Consider the following 12,422-nt stretch of genomic DNA (forward strand, 5'->3'; position numbering starts at 1 on the left):
CTCTTTTAAGGCTCAGTTCTGCCGCTTCCCCCTCCCCAGCCGGGCCTTTGAAAGCAGAGCGCGCGGCTGTGCAGGCGGGGCCCCCACGCTGGTGTCCGCAGCCCCGGACCTGCCCCCTGCTCAGGCCGGACCCAGTTCAGGACCGGCTGTGGTGATCAGTGAGCAGTGCTTTCTAGCGCTGAGAGCGTGTTTTCCCACAGTTCAAGCACGTGAGCCTTGGGGGTGCTGTTGGAGTTTCCGTGTTGATTGCATGACCAAGAGTAGCCTTTGGGGTGTCTCTGGGTGGTGACCCTGTGAAGGAGGCCTCACGGCACAGCCCGTAGAGCAAAACACCAAGAACAGTCAAGGGAGCCTCAGAGGCAGGTCCTCTAAGTCTGACTTGAGTAGAATTCCTCAGAGGGACCCGAGGAGGCCAAGCAGACGCTGTGAGGGAAGATTTACATGCAACGTGAAACCCAGAGCAGGACTGAGCAACAGGTGTGTCACCAGGGAACCTCCTGGAACAAAGCGGGAGCCTGGGGCCCCCGCCCAGACAGAGGGGGGGCGGCGCTGGCGAGCTTTCCAGGCGTCCCGCGCGCCGGGCGTGGCCGGTGCCCCAGACACTACTTGAAAAGGGAAGGTTTCTGGGACTCCTGGCGCTGTGGCCTGTCCTCTGCCCAAAACCCAGCGTTTATTTTTACTCATTGAATGAGAACGAGCAGGAGCCCTGTGCTCCACCCGCGCCCCGCGGCTGCCGCATTTTTAGACCGGGAGCGAGATGAATGCTGTCGGAAGGAATGTGTTTATGGAAGAGGCAGCTTTCACCGCCGGAGAACCGGGCTTTTTGACTTTAAACATGGCATAAGGCTGCTGTACGGTGAGTCAGCCAAAAAAAAAAAAAATTGCCCTTCATGGAAATGAGGGTTTGATTGGCTCATGTATTGTAGTTTTTCTAGTGAGAGGCACAGACGGCTCTGACGTCAGAATGTGTGTGTGATAAGGGCGCGGCTCCGGCTTCAAAGGACTGCTGTCCGTGGCTTCTGGGGCCTCCCCCGTGGGTCCCTGTGCGTCTGTGGGGCGGCAGCTCTGAAACTACCCTCCCCCAACCCCTGTGTCCTGCCTGCTCTCGGCCTCGCCCTCACAGGTGCCCCCCGCCCGTGCTGGCCCTGTAACAGGGAGATTGCAGGGCTCCTGCCCGGATTTCTCATCTCCCCCTGTCTTTGAGCGGCAGCACCCTGGGCCCACCTTCCCCGTGTGTGTCAGCCGTCAGTGCTGAGCTGGTGCAGGCAGCGTGATTCTCCCAGCGTGGTCACAGCATCCCTGGCGACCAGCTTCTTCTTGAGGCCTGGTCCAGGCCATGCCTGAGAGGAGACGCACCAGCAGAGGCTGGGGCAGGGGGGCACAGAGCAGAAAGCAGGCTGTAGACGGGGTAGTGGGGCCGACCGCCATCACCACGGAAGGTTCAGTATAGAAGATCCTGTCACTTCTGCTTTCTGTGCAGCAGGTCACCCTTTGGGGGACATGCAACACCCTGAAAACACTATGAATCTTTAGCCTGAGTCCTGCCATATCTCTTGTACAAACACACACTCACACACTCATACAGATTCGCACATATACAGTTGGGAGTGAGTTCGCCCTTCATGGCTTAGTTGGAATCACAGAGAAGTGGGCCGTGACCATCAGAGCCACATCACGTGCCACTGATGTGAGCACCACCTGCCTGCGAGCCGGATCCCTCAGGGCATGTGTCCCACTAGTGTCCCCCGGACCCCTGTCTCAGGGAAGATGATGGAAGTAGCGAGGACCACAGACCCTTCTTCTCGGAGTGTGGACATCTCCCAGGGCATCGGGGGCAATTCTCCGAGATTTGAGTTCCCAGAGCGAAACCCGACCCGGGCACAGGCTTCTGCCCTGGGTTCTCCTCCATGGTCCAGAACCTTCCATTCTGGCTGATGGAGGGAAATGGGGCTAGCCACCCTGGGTTACACAGCCACCCTTGTTTTAGTATGGTGACTTTTCCCAAACATTTCTAAAGCAAAAAACTTTAAATTCCTCACTTCTTATTTGACTCTTAAAAATCAATATTTAATAAATACATGTTAGTCAACTATACCATATACTTGGCCAAACCAACTCAGTTTTATTAAATGCCCATCTAACTAGCTCTGGGGCAATTTGGAAAAAAAATAAATGGAAGGCTTTGTTTTACAGTCTCATTCATTTATTCACAAAGTGCATACTGAGTGTATACTAAGCTCCACATGCCCCAGTGCAAGGCCGCCAGCATTGTAAGACACAGCCTCCCCACTGGCATTCGTGGTGACCTTGAACTCAGGGGGAGTCCCAGGATGATGTCCATGGAGGTGGGCAGCACCCCTTAGCTCCACAGGCTCCCCAAGTTTCCCTGATGGCCCGGCACCTTCGAGCCCACACTCGGACCCTGTGGGTGAGACCACAGAGGGGACATGTTACACTCACCCTCCCACCGCAGGTGACAGGCAGAACCCGGCCCAGACTCACGTTCACAGACTGACGCTCGGTTAAGTCACGTTTCACTACTTTTGTGTCAGGGTTTCCCCTTTGCCACTTTTTAAATTCGTGGTTAAACCCAGCAGCATTTATTCCATAGGGCAGTAGGAAGCCAGGCTTTAGGGACTGGAAAGTCCATTCTCATGCCCTTTGACTCCTTGATGTTAATTCCAAATGACACATTCTCAGGATGCTTCTGCCAGAGGCAGCCTATATGGGATATATTCTCAGGGCTGGGCCTGAGAAACAGGGGGCAGACTGCTGTTCGACTTGAGTGAGTAATCCCCCTTGCCGAAGGACTGTGGTCGAAGAGTCCCCGTTCCCATGTGACCCTGAACATTTGGAGTTATTACCAAATTCGAATTACGCTCTCATTTTTTAATACTGAAGTCTGTTTTCTTGAGCGGAAGCTACTTCATTTGTATCCAGCAGTATCTTTTCAAACTGTTTATTCAGTTATTTGGGTCAGAAGTGAATTACGAACTCACCAACTTAAGTAAGAAACTGTGGGGTCAAGACTTCTTTTTATGGTACTTCCTAATTCACAAAAAAAAAAAAATAGTATTCTTTTTTATTAGTGCTTTGGGAGTTTTGTTATTTTTGTTCTGAGAAGCCTGCTGGAGCCTGGCTTCCAGGACGCTGGCTAGGCTGCCCCGAGCTCCATGAGTGTCAGACTTGGGCATTAAGGAAATAGCTGTAGTGCCAACAGGGCAGCCGAGAGCCCCTTCTCCCGCCGCACAGGGCTGCGACTTTGGGCAACAAAAGGACCAGAAGCCTCTGTTTCCAAATCAGCAAAATGGGGACAATCAGAAACCTGACCAGTAGGAGTCCCCAGACCTGGTCGTTCTTGGGGTGACCTGCAGCTGTCACAGCACGATGTGCAGCGATGCGAACGGGCCATTGGGTTAAAAGGATATCCAGAGAACTGAAGTACTTATGAGGAAGGAACTGGCGCTACCGTAACTGGCCAGCTCGGAGGCCTGGAGCAAGTCCCTTGCTCCTGCCAGCCCAGGCTTCAGTTCTGCCACTGCAGTGGTGACACTGGCATGAGTGTTTGAGGGACATGCAGCAGCCTCCACTGTGCGCGGTGCTCCCACAGTGGTCGGTCTCACCGCCTCCACCGCGGCCCGCTCCGCTCAGCCCTGTGTTTGCAGGTGTGGGGTGTTCTTTTTGAACATAATAAAGTAGTGATTTGGGGGGTGGGGAGGGTGTAGCTCAAGTGGTAGAGCGTGTGCTTAGCAGGAACAAGGCCCTGGGTTCAATTCCGGTACCACCTCTAAAAATAAACAAATAAAATAAATTACCCACCCCTGCAAAAAGGGTGGGGGAATAAGAACAGAGAAAATAGACATTGAATAATAATAATTTAAAAATTTTTCATAAAAATAAAATGATAAAACAGTGATTTGGGGTGGGTTGGTTTTATGGCCATAAAAAAATCTAGATCTGAAAAGCATGTTAATAAAACTATGCTGAGAGAGAGGCCGAACAGCTTGTCAAGAGAGATTCACCATCAGAAACACATGAAGCAGCTAGTAGACCAACAAAAGGGGTCTTGCGCTGGCGTACAGAGGACTTCCAGCGTTGCGCCGGTCTCAGGCTCGCTGGCTCTCTCCGGCTTGCTCTGGAAGTCGCCTTTGCTACTTCTCAATGTTCTCCTTGAACTTCTTAGTCCCCCTTGGACATCTCATGTTGAGAGCGTCCTTGTGTGCGTTTCTTCTGGACCCTTCTCTCTTCTTGCCCCCACACATTCCAGTCCCGCCCAGGGTGATTGTGGAGGGAGGAGAAACAGACGCCTCAGTTTTCAACAGTGAATGACAGGTGAGGAACTCCAGGGTTGAGGTTCTAGAAAAACAAGAAGAGGTTAAAATCAATACTGAGAGTCAGGGTCGAGCATTGTGAGAGTTTAAGAGTGAAAAACAGAATCAGCAAGAAGACAAGGCAGCTCGTCAGAGGAAGAGCATTGAAGCCAGTTGGAAGAGCTCCTGCCGTTACTAGGTTCATCCCCCCTCTCCCCCCCCCCCAAATGCCAAAGGAATGTGAGTAAATTCAAAGAACCGCACTGTCATTGGAAGACAAATGCGTCTGAGCGGGCTGTTCACCTGCCCGCTGTCAGGGGAAGGAAGGTTTCTGAAAGGAGTAAACCAGGACAAGGGCAGGACACGACGCTCGGATGAAACCGCGGGCGCGGGAGGGAAGAGGTCGCTGCAGGGCTCTTGAACCCGTCCCCAAGTGCGTGCGCTCAGCAAAAACTGCGTGTGATCCTCCACCCGGGCAAGCGCGGGGCAGCAGAGGGCCCTGCCCCGGGCCGAAAAAGACCATATTAGCACAAGGCCGCCTCCTTCCTGCTTCCTCGTGGGATGCCTGAGAACCTCCCGCTGGAGCCTGCTCCTCGCCTCTCCCCCTCTTATCTAGTTGTGGGCAAGAGTAATAATTGGATACTTCCTGCTCTGGAATCCATCTGGCCTTCTGTGGTATCCTCCACCCTTCCTCTTTCTTTCGCTATAAATTAAGTCCTAGAGCAAAGAAGGAGGGGACGACAGTTTAGTTCCCAGAAAGTGGCGCAGGGGAAGAGCTGTGCCGTCTGGACGTCCAGGAGGGGTGGGCAGACGGGGAACGCACCGTGGCGTCTCACCCCCACCCCACCTCCTCGCGCAGAGTGAGGGGGAAAGACAGAACGAAGGCACTGAGGACTCCTCTTGGCCAGGAGAGAGAGCTCCCCAGGCGTGGGCGTCTGGGGGACGCTGGGGATGCCCGCCCTGGGCTGACCCATCTGGGAAGACGCACCCACTGCGGGGCCACAGCTTCCAAACCCCCTCGAGCTGCACGAGTTCATGACGAACGATGAATAAGGTTTGTCTTGTGAGATGCTCTTCCGTGCTGTAAAACTGAGCTTCTTAAATCTCTCTAACAAGCTCCTTGTAAAGAGCGAGTTAAAACCACCACCCAAGAGAGAAGGAAAGTTAAACCAGCAAACGGACTCCTTCACCGGCTTGGCTTCTTGATAACGACTGTCCCGTCCAAGAACAATTTCAAGAGCACAGAGGTTTAGAATGGCAGTACTAGGACGTGGACATGATGGTTACCGCTTCATGACTACAGTGCAGCACGACGTGAGCCCTACGGAAAGAAGAACGCTCTTCCTGTTGAAAGGCATCTCTGTTCTCTGGGTTTTAATGACTCGGCGTTCAGCTCTACTTTGTGCTGTCATTCTAGACAATTTCAAGAGAATCTCACTGTAAAGAACGTGTCAGGTCGACCTGTATTGTGTGGCTGAGACACAGTGAGCGTCAGATACCTTTTCCCAAAACCTTCCCTCCACACCTGCGTCCGGGGATATGAGGTCAACCAGACACAAACAGACATAGAGTATATGATTCCGCTGAGAGAAAACGTCTAGAACAGGCAAATCCTAGAAGCAGAGGTAGGTTAGGGGTTTCCGGGGGCCAGAGGAGGGGCAGCGGAGGCTTTCTGCTTAGTGAGCACAGACTTCAGTTTGGGGTCATGAAAGATTTTGAAAATAGACGTGGCGGTGATAGCTGTACGACATGAATATACCTAGTGCCACCCGAAGGTGCCCTTCACAGTGATCCAGAAAATAAAACTAAAATGGTCCAAAGGTAAACTTTATGTTTTATTTATTTTACTGTAATAAAAACAAAGTTTAAAAAGAAAGAAGAGACAAAATTAACACATCATAAATGAATTAGAGCACAGTTCACTGTGAAACAGGGAACACAGGCCTGAAGAACGGTAGACATTTCTTTCTGAAAGTCCGGGCTGATCATCACAGGGCAGCTGGGGCTGAGCCCGGGGTGACCCAAGTGCATGCCCAGGGGGGCTGTGTCACGAGCAGAGGGACCGTGGCGGGAGAGAGAGGAGCTGGCTTTGAAAGGAGGGGTTTAAATTCATGGTCAGGCTCCACGTGGGGCAGCAGGTGCCTGAGCATTTACCAGCATGGTGGAAACGGAGTTTGAAGGAAGCTGGTGTTAGCTGGTGTTCAGGGTTGAGGCGAGGTTGGGTGGCCGGCGATGAAGGGTGAAGTCAGGCACACACAGAAGAGTGGTCCAGGCCTGGGGAGCTGGGACCTGGATGGAGAGGGAGACGGGGAGGAGGCAGCTTACAAGGAGCCAAGATTGCCGGGTCGGGTTGGGTCGGGGAGTCAGGGAGGCAGAAGGAAGGTTCTGACGCACAGAAATCAGACTAGAGGAGCCGATGACCCAGTTGGGAACAGGCTGGTTTGAGCTCTGGACAAGGAGCAGGCAGGGAGGGCAGGGACGCCTGGAGCCTCGGGGAGGATGCCCAGGGCGGGCGTGGGAGAGACCAGCCTCCACCGCACGGCCGGGGGCCTAGCTCTTCCTTCATAGGTGCTTATGGGGACCTCGGGGTGTACCCACAGGCAGACAGGCGTGGCCAGGCCTCTGGGAGCCTGCGATCTCCAGGGAGCCAGGAACCAGTTGACGTGTTGTAAACTGCTAAGACCACGGTTGTGCCGAGAGGGAGCGGTGGTGACGCAAAGGGGGTGGGGTGAGAGATCTGTCGGGGGAACGGGGGTGGAAGAGGGGACTTTCCAGGCAGAGGCCCCTCTGAGGAGTGGATGGCGGGCAGGCCTGAGCCCGAGGGGCGAGGGGATCACGTCAGGCTTGGCCTTCCTCTGAGGAGTGAAGGCAGCCACTGCGTACTTCAGGCGCAAGGGCTCCAGGGCCAGATGGGCTTTTAAGAGGGTCGCCTCAGCAGTGAGGGTTGAGTGGGCTGGCCAGTGTGTGGTGGGCCGTCGTGCTCACACACACCTGGTGATGCTTCGTGTCCTGCGCGGTGAGTGTTTCCAGGTATTCATCACAGACCCAGTAGCCCACTTCCCAGTTGTGCTGACATGTCCGCTCTTAACACACTAACACAAGAACGTTCTCTGATGGGCAACTTAGTTCTCTGGCCAGAGTCCAATCCGCCACCCTCTCCTCCCTGCTCGCCAGCCCTCGGCCCCTTCCTCCAGGACTGCTGGGGACAGGCGCTCTCCTTCACGGGTCAGACGGTGAATCACTCATCACTGCCTGGCCCACTTAAGATGCAGCCATCACCGGATACGTGGAAGCGTCCCGCACCAGCATCCCGCCCGTCCGGCGGATGCGCGTTCCACAGCGGGCGGCCCCAGCCTCTCTCCACGACCACAACTTATCGACACAGATTTGGTTTTCAATTCATAACTGATCCTCAGACAAGTAAGAGAAAGCTCGTGGAATTCGCAGACACATGTCCAGTGGCCCCCAGCTTGTTGCCGGAAACTCACGGACAGATGGCCCTGTGCGGACGAGGGAGCCGGGCGCTCCCCACAGCAGCGACTTTCCCCAAAGCCCCTACATCTCCTCCACAGGTTTAGAAGCAGACGGTGGAGACGTGTCTTCCAGGGGAGCGGGATCTCCCATCAGTGACCCCCTCGGATGACAGTTAGACGTAGCCCATATCCCCCTTCAAAGCCCCCAGGAGCCCGGTGACTGTCCAACCGAACCAGCTGTCACTCAAGGGTTGGCAGAGTCCACATCTTCCTCTGAGCTCATTCAGTGAAGTCATCGCAGCTGCCACGCTGCACGGAAGAGAGAAGCCTTACAGCCACGATTCCCTTCACTGTGGACAGATGGTCGCTGTATGAAAGGCACGTGCCGTGTTTAGGTGTGGACGGAGTGGCAGGGACATTGCCACATGAGTGGCACTCGGTGATCTCTCCCCCCCACCCGTGTCTCTCTCTGCACCCCCGACCTTCACTTTGCAAAGTAAATAAGAATATGACACATTTCTCCTGTAATTTTTTACTTTTCCTTTTTAGACATGGTCGCTGTCAACTGACCAGAACACTTACTTTATAATTAAAAGTTTCCTTTTCCCCCCAACAAAATCTGTCACTGTTGATGCGTTTGACCCTAATCTTGCATTCCACTTGAGGGACGTGGAATAAAAAGCCCTAATGAAAATGAGACTCACGTGAGTGAAATGCACTCTGCTCCCCCCTCTATAATTTTACATCGACTTTATCTCTTTAGATAGATTTACAGAAAAATTATGCGGAAAGTACGGAGCGTTCCCATACCCCCTCTCCCACCTCCCACCCCAGCTGCTCCTTGTTAACATCTTTCATTAACGTGGTGCATTTCTTACAACTCGTGAACCAATATTGACTGCCCGTTGTTTTTTCAAATGGGAGCCTGTCGTCTGGGATTTGTGCGACTGAATAATGAGCTGGAGAGGGATTTTGGACAACCAGCTGGGTGCTTGTGAGAGCAGGGAAGTCTCTCTCACTCTAACTAAAGGGTCCAGCTGGTTCCCACACCAGCACATGCTCCCAGAGTCAGGGTGGACTCGCCCTCAGCTTCCCTGGGGGAACCCTGTGCTTGGACAGGAACGTCCAGCAAGAAGTTCTGTGGAATCGAATCATTTTATTTTCTGGAGAACATGCCTCCACGACTCCTTGGCTGGCTTTTAGCAAAATGTCAGACACACTGATTACCCATTTTTCAAGTTACTCATGATCTCCAAAAGATAAGGACAGAACATCTTGTAATTAAATTCCGTGACAGTCTAAAATGAAGCCATCCAGGATTTTATTAGAAGTGACTAGGTTGACCCTTTTTTATCCTATAAAGAAAGAATGAAAGGTAGCTTCCAATCCCTAAGACTAAAATAGAACCATGTCAATATTTAAAGAGTCGCAAATATTTTTAAACTGCTGAAGATGTCAACTTGTATCGCGGAGAGCATTTAGCGGGAAGGTCTGGTAACCACACAGATGTTCTGTGACTTTATTTTGTGTTTCAAACCAGAGCGTTGAATCCCCTGAAGCCTTGAGCCTGGACTTCTTCCTGCGAGCCCAGGTTCCAAGGACGTGACTAATCTGGGCTTGTTCGCAGCCCTACCATCCTTGGTCATAATGCAGCTCGGGGCCCGAACAGGGCTGCCAGGACCGCAGCACGGTCCTGTTAATATTACAGGACAGTCAGAGACATTTTGGAAGCCTCCTCTGGCACACTGCTTACACGCCCCCGTTGATGTTTGTCTGAAGATAATTGTACAGCCAGTTTACTTGTAAGTGCGTCACAGGAGCCTTGGGCTCCTACTTAAAGGAGCTTCTGCCAAATGCAGCTTGAACAGGGAAGTGGTTTGTGCAGCCCCGGAACCGAGGAGCCCCCCACACACTCCCGACATCACAAGCCACCCCTCTGTCTCCTGGGCCTGTGTCCCTTTCATCTGAAGGGGGCGTCAGGTCGTTAGTATTTCTGGGCTTGATGAGGAAAAGACGAGCATTCCAGGAAAACTTATAAATGAATTTCTAGTTTCTCATTCCCACTCAGTGATGGATACAGATTTTTCTATTAGGAAATTGTAGGACTTTTTGTTTAAGAGCATTGTGGGTGGCATATTTCATAACCTCAGAAAAGCGGATGTTCGGGGAGTCCATCAAAACTGGAGGCCAGAAGTGTTGGCTCTGAACAGGACTGCCACTTACAGAGTCCCATGGCCGCGGGAATGATGGATCACGTGAGCTGTGGCCGAAAGTGATAGAAATAATTACACCAACTCCAAGTGGATGAATGGCCCTTTGCGGCCGTGAAGGAGACTGAGTGGGTGGGTCCGGGGCAAGAGGAGGAATCAGCTCCGGGCCGGGGGCTGCGAGAAGACACTTAGAACACCGCTTCCACCCCGGGTGTTTGCATTCCTCTGTGTCTTTGTGTTATTTGAAATCCTGTGAAAAGATTCTCTAGAGTTGCATTTTATCAGCGCTCTACTTTGAAAAGACGGGCTACTTCTGGCTGAAAGCAGGCATGTCAGACCCAAGGAAGAAGCTGTCTACCTGGGAAAATTCACAAGTCACTGCAGCTTCCTGCAAAGATGACCTCAAGTATTTTGAGGGCTTTGATGTTATTTTTAGAAAAATGCAAAAATCTGAATAAAAACTCAGTTTCTTTTTTTTTTTTTTTTTTTTTGCCTTTGCTTCCTCTTCCTTTTCTCATCCCCTCTCCTTCTTGGTTGTTTCCATGGCTGGTTTTTGTTTTTTTGTGGAGTTTTTTTTTTCCTTTTTTTTTTTGCTATTTTTACATACTGCTTGGGAGGGAGTGGGGCACAGTGTGAAATATGTTTATTTACATGCAACTAAAAATAATGAAACGCATATCCAACGGCCTCTTGACTTCACAGCAGGAAATACAATCAGCGACAGATCAGAGATACAAGTTTGGGCTCATCCTTGCCTTTGAAGTTAACAAGGAAGTGCACATGGGCTTGACGGGGGACCCGCTCTGTCCACCCAGGGGCCGACCAGAGTCGGCAATCATCACCTTGTGAGTAGCTGTGAGACCACTAACCAAAGTAATTTAGATTGATTTTTTTTAAACTTCCCTTTGGGGGCCAAATCCATTTTTTAAAAAACAGATTCTTTTCCTTGAGTGCCTAACTGTATCCGTTTTGGTTCAATGAGCCCATTTTATCAAACGGGACCCAGCACCCGTGCCAGGTGTCAGCTGTAAGAACCTTCTTCGCTGGCAGGAAAGCCCAGGGAGGGCGTGCGTCGTGCGCCCGGGGTACTGGTGGGGTTTGTGGAGGACGTTTGAGAAACAGCAGAAGGAAGGGGAGGGCAGTGAGAGGGGAGCAGTGACCACCGCAGCCTCGGTGTGGCCGCTGGGCTCCGGAGCCGTCCCGGAACCCCTCACGTCAGACACGGGAGCTGAGGCTCCCCACCTGCCCAGAGTCACGCAGCGAGGACATGGCAAAATCAGACAGGTGTCCTCCCCACACACCCTCCAACCTGCGTGGTGGAGAACGCGGTTGAGAAACACACTCATCAAATAATCAGAGAACCCACTAGCTGGTATATTAAAATAATCTTGCCGTTTGGGGCAGGATTGAACCGTCTCGTCTTGACTTGGTCCAGGAAGGAGGATGAGGCCGGCCTTGCCCACAGTGGGTTTCAGAGGGGCTGCTTGCATGCAGTCCACCCCAGACCTCAAGTCGTGCAAATCTGACCCATTTTACCTCTTTTCCTTCCCACAAATTGACAAATAACAAGCATGTGGGAGGCAGCCCAGGTCTTGCAAAACCTCTCGTTCCCCAAGTGCGTATCATTCCCCAGGTGACGCAATCCACTTTTGTGAAATCGATGAAAATGTGGGAACTCTTCAAAAATGATTTAAATGTGGGAAGGTTTGCTGTGAAAATGTTTTAAAATGTAAATTCCCACACAGCTACTCTGGTTTATTTTAATCTGGCCCTGTTTGCGAGCCACGGTTCTCCTGGCAGGGATCTGAGCGAGCACCTGCTCCTCTCAGAGGGGAAAACATGCTGCCTCAAGGCCGAGAGGAGGCGGGATGTGAGCGGGGCTTGCTGCGGTCACGGCTTCTGCAGCTTGATAATTGCACAAGCTCCTTCTGTAAGATGCTTGATTAAAATTCTTGATGACTTTAGTAACCGTCGCAAGGCTAAGAGAAGCTCATGTTCTTGAATCTGTTCTGTACTCACAATGTGAACAGTCACCATGTGCAGTAATCAGACAGATTCTCCAAAACACACAGCCAGCTGCATTTCTAAACTGTCATAAAGTCTGTGTGCTGGCCAGTCCTGCAGCCGCCGTGACCAGCCGGCCGGGGTAGTAACCTCCACTCATCCATTCCTGTAGGGTGTGTTTGTGATGTCACCCTAATCTTTTCTAAAACCTTTGGAGACCGGTTCATGTAAGTAATAAAGTTGGGAAAGTTCATAGCAAATGAGAAACTGAGTAACATTTTTGGTGTTTTCTGAGCATTAATTCAGTTCCTGGCTCTTGAAACTTTGGTTGGATGGAACCTTTTGTTCCCCCCCCCAATATCATATAAGCTGAAATCAGGAGTCAAAGGTCAACTGTCATTAACTCAAAAGTTGGTTAAAACAAC

At 51.8% G+C, this 12,422-nt stretch overlaps 1 protein-coding gene across 1 annotated transcript in view; it reads left to right on the forward strand.

Moving 5' to 3' along the window:
* COL4A2 (collagen type IV alpha 2 chain) overlaps positions 1–12,422 on the forward strand; it is a 162,577-nt gene that overhangs the window by 71,797 nt on the left and 78,358 nt on the right. The window lies entirely within an intron of this gene.

The sequence above is a fragment of the Camelus bactrianus genome, chromosome 14 (assembly GCF_048773025.1).
Source record: "Camelus bactrianus isolate YW-2024 breed Bactrian camel chromosome 14, ASM4877302v1, whole genome shotgun sequence".
Classification (NCBI taxonomy): Eukaryota; Metazoa; Chordata; class Mammalia; order Artiodactyla; family Camelidae; genus Camelus; species Camelus bactrianus.